Consider the following 11,844-nt stretch of genomic DNA (forward strand, 5'->3'; position numbering starts at 1 on the left):
TACATACCCCGTACACGCCCCTTTATCCCCATCTCCCTGCCCCTGTACCTACCCCTCTAACCAACCATCCCTACATACCCCGTACACGCCCCTTTATCCCCATCTCCCTGCCCTTGTACCTACCCCTCTAACCAACCATCCCTGCATACCCCGTACACGCCCCTTTATCCCCATCTCCCTGCCCCTGTACCTACCCCTCTAACCAACCATTCCTACCTGCCCCTGTACCTACCCCTCTAACCAACCATCCCTACATACCCCGTACACGCCCCTTTATCCCCATCTCCCTGCCCCTGTACCTACCCCTCTAACCAACCATCCCTGCATACTCCTGTACACGCCCCTTTATCCCCATCTCCCTGCCCCTGTACCTACCCCTCTAACCAACCATCCCTACCTACCCCTGTACACGCCCCTTTATCCCCATCTCCCTGCCCCTGTACCTACCCCTCTAACCAACCATCCCTACATACCCCGTACACGCCCCTTTATCCCCATCTCCCTGCCCTTGTACCTACCCCTCTAACCAACCATCCCTACATACCCCGTACACGCCCCTTTATCCCCATCTCCCTGCCCCTGTACCCACCCCTCTAACCAACCATTCCTACCTACCCCTGTACACGCCCCTTTATCCCCATCTCCCTGCCCCTGTACCTACCCCTCTAACCAACCATCCCTACCTACCCCGTACACGCCCCTTTATCCCCATCTCCCTGCCCCTGTACCTACCCCTCTAACCAACCATCCCTACCTACCCCTGTACACGCCCCTTTATCCCCATCTCCCTGCCCCTGTACCTACCCCTCTAACCAACCATCCCTACCTACCCCGTACACGCCCCTTTATCCCCATCTCCCTGCTACCTACCCCTCTAACCAACCATTCCTACCTACCCCTGTACACGCCCCTTTATCCCCATCTCCCTGCCCTTGTACCTACCCCTCTAACCAACCATCGCTACATACCCCGTACACGCCCCTTTATCCCCATCTCCCTGCCCCTGTACCTACCCCTCTAACCAACCATCCCTACCTACCCCGTACACGCCCCTTTATCCCCATCTCCCTGCTACCTACCCCTCTAACCAACCATTCCTACCTACCCCTGTACACGCCCCTTTATCCCCATCTCCCTGCCCTTGTACCCACCCCTCTAACCAACCATCCCTACCTACCCCTGTACACGCCCCTTTATCCCCATCTCCCTGCCCTTGTACCTACCCCTCTAACCAACCATCCCTACATACCCCGTACACGCCCCTTTATCCCCATATCCCTGTCCCTGTACCCACCCCTCTAACCAACCATCCCTACATACCCCTGTACACGCCCCTTTATCCCCATCTCCCTGCCCTTGTACCTACCCCTCTAACCAACCATCCCTACATACCCCTGTACACGCCCCTTTATCCCCATCTCCCTGCCCCTGTACCTACCCCTCTAACCAACCATCCCTATATACCCCATACACGCCCCTTTATCCCCATCTCCCTGCCCTTGTACCTACCCCTCTAACCAACCATCCCTGCATACCCCGTACACGCCCCTTTATCCCCATCTCCCTGCCCTTGTACCTACCCCTCTAACCAACCATCCCTACATACCCCGTACACGCCCCTTTATCCCCATCTCCCTGCCCCTGTACCTACCCCTCTAACCAACCATCCCTACATACCCCGTACACGCCCCTTTATCCCCATCTCCCTGCCCTTGTACCTACCCCTCTAACCAACCATCCCTACCTACCCCTGTACACGCCCCTTTATCCCCATCTCCCTGTCCCTGTACCTACCCCTCTAACCAACCATCCCTACCTACCCCGTACACGCCCCTTTATCCCCATCTCCCTGCCCTTGTACCTACCCCTCTAACCAACCATCCCTACATACCCCTGTACACGCCCCTTTATCCCCATCTCCCTGCCCCTGTACCTACCCCTCTAACCAACCATCCCTACATACCCCGTACACGCCCCTTTATCCCCATCTCCCTGCCCTTGTACCTACCCCTCTAACCAACCATCCCTGCATACCCCGTACACGCCCCTTTATCCCCATCTCCCTGCCCTTGTACCTACCCCTCTAACCAACCATTCCTACATACCCCGTACACGCCCCTTTATCCCCATCTCCCTGCCCCTGTACCTACCCCTCTAACCAACCATCCCTACATACCCCGTACACGCCCCTTTATCCCCATCTCCCTGCCCCTGTACCTACCCCTCTAACCAACCATCCCTACATACCCCGTACACGCCCCTTTATCCCCATCTCCCTGCCCCTGTACCTACCCCTCTAACCAACCATCCCTATATACCCCATACACGCCCCTTTATCCCCATCTCCCTGCCCCTGTACCTACCCCTCTAACCAACCATCCCTACATACCCCGTACACGCCCCTTTATCCCCATCTCCCTGCCCCTGTACCTACCCCTCTAACCAACCATCCCTACATACCCCGTACACGCCCCTTTATCCCCATCTCCCTGCCCCTGTACCTACCCCTCTAACCAACCATCCCTACATACCCCGTACACGCCCCTTTATCCCCATCTCCCTGCCCTTGTACCTACCCCTCTAACCAACCATCCCTACCTACACCTGTACACGCCCCTTTATCCCCATCTCCCTGCCCCTGTACCCACCCCTCTAACCAACCATCCCTACCTACCCCTGTACACGCCCCTTTATCCCCATCTCCCTGCCCTTGTACCTACCCCTCTAACCAACCATCCCTACCTACCCCGTACACGCCCCTTTATCCCCATATCCCTGCCCCTGTACCTACCCCTCTAACCAACCATCCCTACCTACCCCTGTACCTACCCCTCTAACCAACCATTCCTACCTGCCCCTGTACACGCCCCTTTATCCCCATATCCCTGCCCTTGTACCCACCCCTCTAACCAACCATCCCTACCTGCCCCTGTACACGCCCCTTTATCCCCATCTCCCTGCCCTTGTACCTACCCCTCTAACCAACCATCCCTACCTACCCCCGTACACGCCCCTTTATCCCCATCTCCCTGCCCTTGTACCTACCCCTCTAACCAACCATCCCTACCTATCCCTGTACACGCCCCTTTATCCCCATCTCCCTGCCCCTGTACCTACCCCTCTAACCAACCATCCCTACCTACCCCTGTACCTACCCCTCTAACCAACCATCCCTACCTACCCCTGTACACGCCCCTTTATCCCCATCTCCCTGCCCCTGTACCTACCCCTCTAACCAACCATCCCTACCTACCCCGTACACGCCCCTTTATCCCCATCTCCCTGCCCCTGTACCTACCCCTCTAACCAACCATCCCTACCTACCCCTGTACACGCCCCTTTATCCCCATCTCCCTGCCCCTGTACCTACCCCTCTAACCAACCATCCCTACCTACCCCGTACACGCCCCTTTATCCCCATCTCCCTGCTACCTACCCCTCTAACCAACCATTCCTACCTACCCCTGTACACGCCCCTTTATCCCCATCTCCCTGCCCTTGTACCTACCCCTCTAACCAACCATCGCTACATACCCCGTACACGCCCCTTTATCCCCATCTCCCTGCCCCTGTACCTACCCCTCTAACCAACCATCCCTACCTACCCCGTACACGCCCCTTTATCCCCATCTCCCTGCTACCTACCCCTCTAACCAACCATTCCTACCTACCCCTGTACACGCCCCTTTATCCCCATCTCCCTGCCCTTGTACCCACCCCTCTAACCAACCATCCCTACCTACCCCTGTACACGCCCCTTTATCCCCATCTCCCTGCCCTTGTACCTACCCCTCTAACCAACCATCCCTACATACCCCGTACACGCCCCTTTATCCCCATATCCCTGTCCCTGTACCCACCCCTCTAACCAACCATCCCTACATACCCCTGTACACGCCCCTTTATCCCCATCTCCCTGCCCTTGTACCTACCCCTCTAACCAACCATCCCTACATACCCCTGTACACGCCCCTTTATCCCCATCTCCCTGCCCCTGTACCTACCCCTCTAACCAACCATCCCTATATACCCCATACACGCCCCTTTATCCCCATCTCCCTGCCCTTGTACCTACCCCTCTAACCAACCATCCCTGCATACCCCGTACACGCCCCTTTATCCCCATGTCCCTGCCCTTGTACCTACCCCTCTAACCAACCATCCCTACATACCCCGTACACGCCCCTTTATCCCCATCTCCCTGCCCCTGTACCTACCCCTCTAACCAACCATCCCTACATACCCCGTACACGCCCCTTTATCCCCATCTCCCTGCCCTTGTACCTACCCCTCTAACCAACCATCCCTACCTACCCCTGTACACGCCCCTTTATCCCCATCTCCCTGTCCCTGTACCTACCCCTCTAACCAACCATCCCTACCTACCCCGTACACGCCCCTTTATCCCCATCTCCCTGCCCTTGTACCTACCCCTCTAACCAACCATCCCTACATACCCCTGTACACGCCCCTTTATCCCCATCTCCCTGCCCTTGTACCTACCCCTCTAACCAACCATCCCTACATACCCCTGTACACGCCCCTTTATCCCCATCTCCCTGCCCCTGTACCTACCCCTCTAACCAACCATCCCTATATACCCCATACACGCCCCTTTATCCCCATCTCCCTGCCCTTGTACCTACCCCTCTAACCAACCATCCCTGCATACCCCGTACACGCCCCTTTATCCCCATCTCCCTGCCCTTGTACCTACCCCTCTAACCAACCATCCCTACATACCCCGTACACGCCCCTTTATCCCCATCTCCCTGCCCCTGTACCTACCCCTCTAACCAACCATCCCTACATACCCCGTACACGCCCCTTTATCCCCATCTCCCTGCCCTTGTACCTACCCCTCTAACCAACCATCCCTGCATACCCCGTACACGCCCCTTTATCCCCATCTCCCTGCCCTTGTACCTACCCCTCTAACCAACCATCCCTACATACCCCGTACACGCCCCTTTATCCCCATCTCCCTGCCCCTGTACCTACCCCTCTAACCAACCATCCCTACATACCCCGTACACGCCCCTTTATCCCCATCTCCCTGCCCCTGTACCTACCCCTCTAACCAACCATCCCTACATACCCCGTACACGCCCCTTTATCCCCATCTCCCTGCCCCTGTACCTACCCCTCTAACCAACCATCCCTATATACCCCATACACGCCCCTTTATCCCCATCTCCCTGCCCCTGTACCTACCCCTCTAACCAACCATCCCTACATACCCCGTACACGCCCCTTTATCCCCATCTCCCTGCCCCTGTACCTACCCCTCTAACCAACCATCCCTACATACCCCGTACACGCCCCTTTATCCCCATCTCCCTGCCCCTGTACCTACCCCTCTAACCAACCATCCCTACATACCCCGTACACGCCCCTTTATCCCCATCTCCCTGCCCTTGTACCTACCCCTCTAACCAACCATCCCTACCTACCCCTGTACACGCCCCTTTATCCCCATCTCCCTGCCCCTGTACCTACCCCTCTAACCAACCATCCCTACCTACCCCTGTACACGCCCCTTTATCCCCATCTCCCTGCCCCTGTACCTACCCCTCTAACCAACCATCCCTACATACCCCGTACACGCCCCTTTATCCCCATCTCCCTGCCCTTGTACCTACCCCTCTAACCAACCATCCCTGCATACCCCGTACACGCCCCTTTATCCCCATCTCCCTGCCCCTGTACCTACCCCTCTAACCAACCATTCCTACCTGCCCCTGTACCTACCCCTCTAACCAACCATCCCTACATACCCCGTACACGCCCCTTTATCCCCATCTCCCTGCCCCTGTACCTACCCCTCTAACCAACCATCCCTGCATACTCCTGTACACGCCCCTTTATCCCCATCTCCCTGCCCCTGTACCTACCCCTCTAAGCAACCATCCCTACCTACCCCTGTACACGCCCCTTTATCCCCATCTCCCTGCCCCTGTACCTACCCCTCTAACCAACCATCCCTACATACCCCGTACACGCCCCTTTATCCCCATCTCCCTGCCCTTGTACCTACCCCTCTAACCAACCATTCCTACCTACCCCTGTACACGCCCCTTTATCCCCATCTCCCTGCCCCTGTACCTACCCCTCTAACCAACCATCCCTACCTACCCCGTACACGCCCCTTTATCCCCATCTCCCTGCCCCTGTACCTACCCCTCTAACCAACCATCCCTACCTACCCCTGTACACGCCCCTTTATCCCCATCTCCCTGCCCCTGTACCTACCCCTCTAACCAACCATCCCTACCTACCCCGTACACGCCCCTTTATCCCCATCTCCCTGCTACCTACCCCTCTAACCAACCATTCCTACCTACCCCTGTACACGCCCCTTTATCCCCATCTCCCTGCCCTTGTACCTACCCCTCTAACCAACCATCGCTACATACCCCGTACACGCCCCTTTATCCCCATCTCCCTGCCCCTGTACCTACCCCTCTAACCAACCATCCCTACCTACCCCGTACACGCCCCTTTATCCCCATCTCCCTGCTACCTACCCCTCTAACCAACCATTCCTACCTACCCCTGTACACGCCCCTTTATCCCCATCTCCCTGCCCTTGTACCCACCCCTCTAACCAACCATCCCTACCTACCCCTGTACACGCCCCTTTATCCCCATCTCCCTGCCCTTGTACCTACCCCTCTAACCAACCATCCCTACATACCCCGTACACGCCCCTTTATCCCAATATCCCTGTCCCTGTACCCACCCCTCTAACCAACCATCCCTACATACCCCTGTACACGCCCCTTTATCCCCATCTCCCTGCCCTTGTACCTACCCCTCTAACCAACCATCCCTACATACCCCTGTACACGCCCCTTTATCCCCATCTCCCTGCCCCTGTACCTACCCCTCTAACCAACCATTCCTACCTGCCCCTGTACCTACCCCTCTAACCAACCATCCCTACATACCCCGTACACGCCCCTTTATCCCCATCTCCCTGCCCCTGTACCTACCCCTCTAACCAACCATCCCTACATACCCCGTACACGCCCCTTTATCCCCATCTCCCTGCCCTTGTACCTACCCCTCTAACCAACCATCCCTGCATACCCCGTACACGCCCCTTTATCCCCATCTCCCTGCCCTTGTACCTACCCCTCTAACCAACCATTCCTACATACCCCGTACACGCCCCTTTATCCCCATCTCCCTGCCCCTGTACCTACCCCTCTAACCAACCATCCCTACATACCCCGTACACGCCCCTTTATCCCCATCTCCCTGCCCCTGTACCTACCCCTCTAACCAACCATCCCTACATACCCCGTACACGCCCCTTTATCCCCATCTCCCTGCCCCTGTACCTACCCCTCTAACCAACCATCCCTATATACCCCATACACGCCCCTTTATCCCCATCTCCCTGCCCCTGTACCTACCCCTCTAACCAACCATCCCTACATACCCCGTACACGCCCCTTTATCCCCATCTCCCTGCCCCTGTACCTACCCCTCTAACCAACCATCCCTACATACCCCGTACACGCCCCTTTATCCCCATCTCCCTGCCCCTGTACCTACCCCTCTAACCAACCATCCCTACATACCCCGTACACGCCCCTTTATCCCCATCTCCCTGCCCTTGTACCTACCCCTCTAACCAACCATCCCTACCTACACCTGTACACGCCCCTTTATCCCCATCTCCCTGCCCCTGTACCCACCCCTCTAACCAACCATCCCTACCTACCCCTGTACACGCCCCTTTATCCCCATCTCCCTGCCCTTGTACCTACCCCTCTAACCAACCATCCCTACCTACCCCGTACACGCCCCTTTATCCCCATATCCCTGCCCCTGTACCTACCCCTCTAACCAACCATCCCTACCTACCCCTGTACCTACCCCTCTAACCAACCATTCCTACCTGCCCCTGTACACGCCCCTTTATCCCCATATCCCTGCCCTTGTACCCACCCCTCTAACCAACCATCCCTACCTGCCCCTGTACACGCCCCTTTATCCCCATCTCCCTGCCCTTGTACCTACCCCTCTAACCAACCATCCCTACCTACCCCCGTACACGCCCCTTTATCCCCATCTCCCTGCCCTTGTACCTACCCCTCTAACCAACCATCCCTACCTATCCCTGTACACGCCCCTTTATCCCCATCTCCCTGCCCCTGTACCTACCCCTCTAACCAACCATCCCTACCTACCCCTGTACCTACCCCTCTAACCAACCATCCCTACCTACCCCTGTACACGCCCCTTTATCCCCATCTCCCTGCCCCTGTACCTACCCCTCTAACCAACCATCCCTACCTACCCCGTACACGCCCCTTTATCCCCATCTCCCTGCCCCTGTACCTACCCCTCTAACCAACCATCCCTACCTACCCCTGTACACGCCCCTTTATCCCCATCTCCCTGCCCCTGTACCTACCCCTCTAACCAACCATCCCTACCTACCCCGTACACGCCCCTTTATCCCCATCTCCCTGCTACCTACCCCTCTAACCAACCATTCCTACCTACCCCTGTACACGCCCCTTTATCCCCATCTCCCTGCCCTTGTACCTACCCCTCTAACCAACCATCGCTACATACCCCGTACACGCCCCTTTATCCCCATCTCCCTGCCGCTGTACCTACCCCTCTAACCAACCATCCCTACCTACCCCGTACACGCCCCTTTATCCCCATCTCCCTGCTACCTACCCCTCTAACCAACCATTCCTACCTACCCCTGTACACGCCCCTTTATCCCCATCTCCCTGCCCTTGTACCCACCCCTCTAACCAACCATCCCTACCTACCCCTGTACACGCCCCTTTATCCCCATCTCCCTGCCCTTGTACCTACCCCTCTAACCAACCATCCCTACATACCCCGTACACGCCCCTTTATCCCCATATCCCTGTCCCTGTACCCACCCCTCTAACCAACCATCCCTACATACCCCTGTACACGCCCCTTTATCCCCATCTCCCTGCCCTTGTACCTACCCCTCTAACCAACCATCCCTACATACCCCTGTACACGCCCCTTTATCCCCATCTCCCTGCCCCTGTACCTACCCCTCTAACCAACCATCCCTATATACCCCATACACGCCCCTTTATCCCCATCTCCCTGCCCTTGTACCTACCCCTCTAACCAACCATCCCTGCATACCCCGTACACGCCCCTTTATCCCCATGTCCCTGCCCTTGTACCTACCCCTCTAACCAACCATCCCTACATACCCCGTACACGCCCCTTTATCCCCATCTCCCTGCCCCTGTACCTACCCCTCTAACCAACCATCCCTACATACCCCGTACACGCCCCTTTATCCCCATCTCCCTGCCCTTGTACCTACCCCTCTAACCAACCATCCCTACCTACCCCTGTACACGCCCCTTTATCCCCATCTCCCTGTCCCTGTACCTACCCCTCTAACCAACCATCCCTACCTACCCCGTACACGCCCCTTTATCCCCATCTCCCTGCCCTTGTACCTACCCCTCTAACCAACCATCCCTACATACCCCTGTACACGCCCCTTTATCCCCATCTCCCTGCCCCTGTACCTACCCCTCTAACCAACCATCCCTACATACCCCGTACACGCCCCTTTATCCCCATCTCCCTGCCCTTGTACCTACCCCTCTAACCAACCATCCCTGCATACCCCGTACACGCCCCTTTATCCCCATCTCCCTGCCCTTGTACCTACCCCTCTAACCAACCATCCCTACATACCCCGTACACGCCCCTTTATCCCCATCTCCCTGCCCCTGTACCTACCCCTCTAACCAACCATCCCTACATACCCCGTACACGCCCCTTTATCCCCATCTCCCTGCCCCTGTACCTACCCCTCTAACCAACCATCCCTACATACCCCGTACACGCCCCTTTATCCCCATCTCCCTGCCCCTGTACCTACCCCTCTAACCAACCATCCCTATATACCCCATACACGCCCCTTTATCCCCATCTCCCTGCCCCTGTACCTACCCCTCTAACCAACCATCCCTACATACCCCGTACACGCCCCTTTATCCCCATCTCCCTGCCCCTGTACCTACCCCTCTAACCAACCATCCCTACATACCCCGTACACGCCCCTTTATCCCCATCTCCCTGCCCCTGTACCTACCCCTCTAACCAACCATCCCTACATACCCCGTACACGCCCCTTTATCCCCATCTCCCTGCCCTTGTACCTACCCCTCTAACCAACCATCCCTACCTACCCCTGTACACGCCCCTTTATCCCCATCTCCCTGCCCCTGTACCTACCCCTCTAACCAACCATCCCTACCTACCCCTGTACACGCCCCTTTATCCCCATCTCCCTGCCCCTGTACCTACCCCTCTAACCAACCATCCCTACATACCCCGTACACGCCCCTTTATCCCCATCTCCCTGCCCTTGTACCTACCCCTCTAACCAACCATCCCTGCATACCCCGTACACGCCCCTTTATCCCCATCTCCCTGCCCCTGTACCTACCCCTCTAACCAACCATTCCTACCTGCCCCTGTACCTACCCCTCTAACCAACCATCCCTACATACCCCGTACACGCCCCTTTATCCCCATCTCCCTGCCCCTGTACCTACCCCTCTAACCAACCATCCCTGCATACTCCTGTACACGCCCCTTTATCCCCATCTCCCTGCCCCTGTACCTACCCCTCTAACCAACCATCCCTACCTACCCCTGTACACGCCCCTTTATCCCCATCTCCCTGCCCCTGTACCTACCCCTCTAACCAACCATCCCTACATACCCCGTACACGCCCCTTTATCCCCATCTCCCTGCCCTTGTACCTACCCCTCTAACCAACCATCCCTACATACCCCGTACACGCCCCTTTATCCCCATCTCCCTGCCCCTGTACCCACCCCTCTAACCAACCATTCCTACCTACCCCTGTACACGCCCCTTTATCCCCATCTCCCTGCCCCTGTACCTACCCCTCTAACCAACCATCCCTACCTACCCCGTACACGCCCCTTTATCCCCATCTCCCTGCCCCTGTACCTACCCCTCTAACCAACCATCCCTACCTACCCCTGTACACGCCCCTTTATCCCCATCTCCCTGCCCCTGTACCTACCCCTCTAACCAACCATCCCTACCTACCCCGTACACGCCCCTTTATCCCCATCTCCCTGCTACCTACCCCTCTAACCAACCATTCCTACCTACCCCTGTACACGCCCCTTTATCCCCATCTCCCTGCCCTTGTACCTACCCCTCTAACCAACCATCGCTACATACCCCGTACACGCCCCTTTATCCCCATCTCCCTGCCCCTGTACCTACCCCTCTAACCAACCATCCCTACCTACCCCGTACACGCCCCTTTATCCCCATCTCCCTGCTACCTACCCCTCTAACCAACCATTCCTACCTACCCCTGTACACGCCCCTTTATCCCCATCTCCCTGCCCTTGTACCCACCCCTCTAACCAACCATCCCTACCTACCCCTGTACACGCCCCTTTATCCCCATCTCCCTGCCCTTGTACCTACCCCTCTAACCAACCATCCCTACATACCCCGTACACGCCCCTTTATCCCAATATCCCTGTCCCTGTACCCACCCCTCTAACCAACCATCCCTACATACCCCTGTACACGCCCCTTTATCCCCATCTCCCTGCCCTTGTACCTACCCCTCTAACCAACCATCCCTACATACCCCTGTACACGCCCCTTTATCCCCATCTCCCTGCCCCTGTACCTACCCCTCTAACCAACCATCCCTATATACCCCATACACGCCCCTTTATCCCCATCTCCCTGCCCTTGTACCTACCCCTCTAACCAACCATCCCTGCATACCCCGTACACGCCCCTTT

The sequence above is a fragment of the Malaclemys terrapin genome, chromosome 23 (assembly GCF_027887155.1).
Source record: "Malaclemys terrapin pileata isolate rMalTer1 chromosome 23, rMalTer1.hap1, whole genome shotgun sequence".
In the NCBI taxonomy this organism is placed as follows: domain Eukaryota; kingdom Metazoa; phylum Chordata; order Testudines; family Emydidae; genus Malaclemys; species Malaclemys terrapin.